General features: G+C 40.8%; 1 protein-coding gene across 1 annotated transcript in view; it reads right to left on the reverse strand.

Moving 5' to 3' along the window:
- Positions 1–3,468, reverse strand: part of mid2 (midline 2) — a 127,647-nt gene extending 124,179 nt beyond the window's left edge. Inside the window, 1 exon segment of the mRNA XM_084332027.1 lies at positions 3,344–3,468. The gene's annotated coding sequence lies outside the window, so the exon portion shown is untranslated.
- Between the last annotated feature and the right edge of the window lie 2,026 nt (positions 3,469–5,494).

Here is a 5,494-nt window from a genome sequence, read left to right on the forward strand (position 1 = left end):
CAGCCAAAACTTGTTTCAGCTGCCAACTGGACTCAATCTCACTTGATCCATTAGAGCAGGTCTAAGAGAGTTCCCGCTTCTCCGTGGACAAAACACTTAAATAAACAGAAAAAGCAACGTGTATATCACAAAACTAAAATATAGAGCATTCAAATCTTTATTATTATTTATCTTTCTTTTTTTTACCTACCACTTATTCTAAATGGCCCATGCCGTAAATATCCAAGGGTTTTCGAGCACAACAGACAATAGGTTAATAATAGTAGCCAAAAGATGGACAAAAGGCTGAGATCTGTCATGTGCCTTGGAGGCAGGCCAGGCAACACCAAAGCCCATTACTCACAGACAGACAGACAGACAACAGACAGACAGACAGACAGACATACAGACAGACAGACAGACAGACAGACAGACAGACAGACAGACAGACAGACAGACAGACAGACAGACAGACAGACAGATAGACAGACAGACAGACAGACAGACAGACAGACAGACAGACAGACAGACAGACAGACAGACAGACAGACAGACAGACAGACAGACAGACAGACAGACAGATTTACTAAACTTGAATTACTAAAATTGTATTGTGCATAATGACAATCATCATGGTTTTATGGTTTAATTGGTATGCATGCATATAATAAACCCAATTTTGTATGGATAGATAGATAGATAGATAGATAGATAGATAGATAGATAGATAGATAGATAGATAGATAGATAGATAGATAGATAGATAGATAGATAGATAGATAGATAGATAGGTAGAGCGAGAGAGAGAGATAGAGAGAGAGAGAGAGAGAGAGAGAGAGAGAGAGAGAGAGAGAGAGAGAGAGAGAGAGAGAGAGAGAGAGAGAGAGAGAGAGAGAGAGAGAGATAGAGAGAGAGAGAGAGAGAGGGGGGGGGGGGGGGGGGGTAGAAAGAAAATAGGAACAGAGAAAATAGGAAATAAGCCGACTGGCTGAGTTGGTGAGTGACACACAGCAGACATACATGCAGACATAGGGTGAGCATTGGGAATAAATAACCCTGAGTAAAAAAGATGAAAACACTAGTCCTGAGGCGGAATGTGTGGCTTTCAGTGTGAGGTAATAGTGGCAGCCTAGAGCCTCGTTCCTGTTTGCCCCTCGCGTGCTCGAGACCAGAACAAGCGTGAGTTTTTCCCCTATGTGTAATTGGCCTGATGAGGCATGCTGTGTTATGGTACAAGACAGGGTGACTCTGAGCCCATGCAGTGAAGCAGAGAGGGTGTGTGTACAGGGGGATCATATGGTACAAGACAGGGTGACTCTGAGCCCATGCAGTGAGGCAGAGCGGGTGTGTGTACAGGGGGATCATAGAAAGTGCACAGGGCTGATCAGGGTTGTGCTTTGTAGACTGCTGCTTTTCATTGTTTGTTTCTCACAAAAGGTCGGCATCAGACAGAAAGGCAGACAGAGAAGGAGAGGGAGAGAGAGAGAGAGAGAGAGAGAGAGAGAGACACACACACAGAGAGAGAAAGAGAGAGTGCAGCATGACGTAGGAAGCAATCAAGATCAAAGCAGTCATATTAAAATAATGAATAAGCACGCAGCATTGAGGAAGAGGGGGATGACGGGTGAATGGAGGAGGTGGACAGCATGCAACGTAATGTCCAGTATGGCTCCTGAAAACACACTATACCACTAATGTGTCACAGATTCTTAATCATTAGCAAAATTGACATGTACTGTAGTGTTATATTGTTCCAGTACTAGAGTTTATAAAATGCTGGCAGATGTTGTGACAGCACTGATGATGACCTTCAGCAATATTGCTACCCGGCACTGAAATATTATAGCATAGCATCCAAGTCAGCTTAAAAACAAGCGCAGTCCCTGATACTTTTATAGTTCAGCTCATGCAAGTCATAAAAATATACATATGCCAATGTTCAGCATTTAGTGTTAGTGATTACATAGTATAGTATATACCCTGTGTATGTAATGATACTGTAAGCACATCCTTGCTGACAGCTTTGTGCAATTTACAATGTGTCGGTCTGTGGACCGTCTCCCCAGCTAAAATGATAAATACAGTAGGAGGAATTTTTTAAATCAACACTATTCAATCCCTTAAATAAGTTTCATGGTATTTCCAAAAATATTATCATGGTATTTCCATAATTTGTCAATATATCGGTGACCAAAAATGCCATCAGTATAATGGTTTAATTGGATTATACTATGGTATTAATTAATTTATACAATGACTGGTACCATAAAAAAAAAAAGACCATCAAACTATGATTCGTCAGGGTAAGCAGATACTGTAGGTCCATCTTTAATTTGGATGTGTCTTGGGGGGGGGGGGGGGGGGGGGCATTATTGTCCAGGCTTGTAGCATCTCCTACTTACCTACCACCAGTATGTAACGAATAAATTACATGTGCTTCTTGTTTTATAGCAACATTATACGGTAATCATCTGGTGCAATAATTGTCTCCAAGAATGTAAAACAATGTAGCCTAACTGCCTGCCAAACAAAAACGAGACATCAACGATGACATAACAACCAAATCCATTGAAATCCATGACAAGATCATAGCATATAGACTAGAATATATATCGACCACAAAAGTGGGCGAGTATGTTTACGAATGCAAAGTCGCCTATTGCGATCAGTTGGGATATGCTCTCGTAAACCGCTCCAACAATCCGAAGAATACACACACCTGTTGGCTACAACTATAGTACAAACTGTATGATAGGCTATTAAATAAAACTATTAATGGTAGCAACACAGTCTATCGCTAATTTCCACGCCACCAGGGAAGAAAGACTCACTGTGCAATGCATGCGAGCCATTATTATACAGTCATATTGTTATTATTACCTGCATTGCGTTTACCCCTTTCTTATTCTCTGCATTTCTTTTATTTTGTTCATTTTATGCTAGTTTTTATTTCTATTTGACTGCTGTGAAGCACTTTGACCTGCAATTCTAGTATGGAATGTGCTATAGAAATAAAGTTTATTATTATTGTTATTACTAGTTAATTGGAACATCAACTATTTCAATGACATGATGAGACCGCGGGACAAACGCCTATTCTAAGTGAACATTCCAGGTGAGATTATATATTATATTATATTATATTATATACGCCAACAACAGCCTACCTCAGACATGTTCGCTCGCATATGATTCGGGTCCATTCAGAGAAGCTTTACGGGCAAAAGAGCTCAAGAAAATCCCCATGGATAGAAAGTAGAGCCAGTTCCAGTGCTGCTATTCCGATGTAATAAACCAACACAGACACACACACACACACACACACACACCTCTCCGTGCGGAGGGAGGGCTTTCAGACACCTACCAGCTTTATACGCCGAGCACTCTTTTTGTCTGTCATCTTGAAAACAGCTCAAAAAAACATTAAAAGAAAGACTTTGGGTTGAAATAGAGGCGAGGCTGATGCGCTTCTCTATACGCAGCGCAACAACAACGCAACCCTGCGCACCGTGCGCTCCGCTGTCTGTCGGCCAAAGCGCTCCGGCTGGAATATTCAACTTTGGGAAAACGAGAGAGAGAGAGAGAGCAGTCAGGAGGACAATCACAGGAAAGCGGCTCCTCCTACACCCATACAATACAAAAAGCAAAAGCCGACGAGCAGGCGGTCTGCCCTATGGGGTAGAGAAATGATAAGGGTGGGGGGTTAACTACGACCTCCCTTATGTCATAAACTGTAAGCGTCAGCTTAATGATAGTGACGAGACGACAAAAATCCACTCGATTGGTAATTAATGCGATTATGACCCAGCGTACCGGTTCTCGTTCTTCTTCTTCTTTTTTTTATAGACAATGATGAATGATGCAATGGAGCGTAACAATAAACTACTGTATGATTATGAAGACTTGTGACAGTGATTGATTATTAGGCTACTATCACTAAGCAAAACAGGGATGTCATATTGTTTAATTGCAAAAGGCTCACAGAGAGTGGGGTAATCTAATTAGGCCTATTTTGTCTAATGCCATATTCAAATGATGAAATAACAGGTTATAGCCTATAATGTTAAAAAAAAAAAAAAAAAAAAAAAAAACATTTTCTTAAAAGGGCTGGGGGTATTATGTCTACTTCAATTTCCCAGATGAATTGCATGACTTTGTGTGAAGTGGTGTACAAGGTATGTGTAGTATGAGTGCCTGTTGTGCGTGCATGTGGCAAGTGTGTGTGCATGTGCCAGGTGTGTGTGCGTGTGTGTACAGTGTGTGTGTGTGTGTGCATTTGCCTGCAGTGTGGGTGTGGGTGTTCTGCTGTTCTGTCCAGCCCTGTCTCAGTAAGTGGTGGGTACTGGGTTTAAGGGATTTGGAGTGTTTTCCAGTAGGGCTGGACAATTAATCGAGTTTAAATTTAAATTACAATGATGGCTTCCCACATTCATGAAAACGATATAATCCAGATACAACTATTATTGTGCTGTATACCGTGTTGCTCTCATTTAGTCTTGTGTTGTAAATGCAGCGCACCCTTCCTTCACAGCGGTGCAGTAGTTTCAGCTTGTGTTGAGAGGGAGGATGGAGCCACGGTGTGTTCAAGAGGAAAGGTTAATTAAAGTAATTCAGTCGCTGTGATGCTCCCAGATCAATGTAATTGTGTTTAATAATCATGATTTCAATATCAATCAAAATAATCATGATTATGATTGTTTGCCATAATCAAGCAGCCCTATTTTCCAGCAGACTGCTGTTGTGTGTCCTGCTCCTGTAGACCTATAACGCTGCATGCAATACTGATCTCTCTCCTTCACTTCCAAGTCACAGCAAGGTGGTCTCTTTCAGGTCCAGACAGAATTGTTCAGGTCAACGAATGGGTATATCAGTAGCCCCTCCAATGTAATACATGTCACAGAAGAATGCCATTTCAGCAGAAACAACTGCACTTTGTGGAATATTTAATTTAATTCAAGAAACAATTAATCTGATGGCCTGGCCTTAAGCCTCTATATGTTATATCCCTATTCAGTGTTAATGATTTAAATATGATGGGAAGACATCTTTGAGCTATTATTCAAACCTCTGTATCATGTAAAAGCAGCATTAGTAAAAGTGAGTGTGTGTCTTTTGAAACAGCCAAAGCATGAATAAGATCATTTTCTATTGAACCAGAACCAGATAGGAACCACGATAGCTCAATTACAGTTAGTAGTACGCTGATATGCATGTATCATCATCATCAACCTTTATTTAAAATTCTTGGAAATCAATTGAGGGTGGCCCTTATTTACAATGACGATGACACACAGAGAGGGAACACATACAAGCATACAATCAGTTAAAATAGAAATACAATAACGTGCAAAATCAGTTAAAACAGTTACCGACAGGTAAGAGATGATTATTAAACTGACACTTTGTCGATTTTCAACCTTAATCCTGTCGTTCTGTTGTGAGGAGGGCGTGTGAAAATCGTACATGTAACTCTGAGTTACTCAACAACACAGTGTTATGTGTCTCGAGGGCTCAG

This window comes from Notolepis coatsorum, assembly GCF_963971535.1.
Source record: "Notolepis coatsorum genome assembly, chromosome: 16".
Lineage (NCBI taxonomy): Eukaryota > Metazoa > Chordata > Actinopteri > Aulopiformes > Paralepididae > Notolepis > Notolepis coatsorum.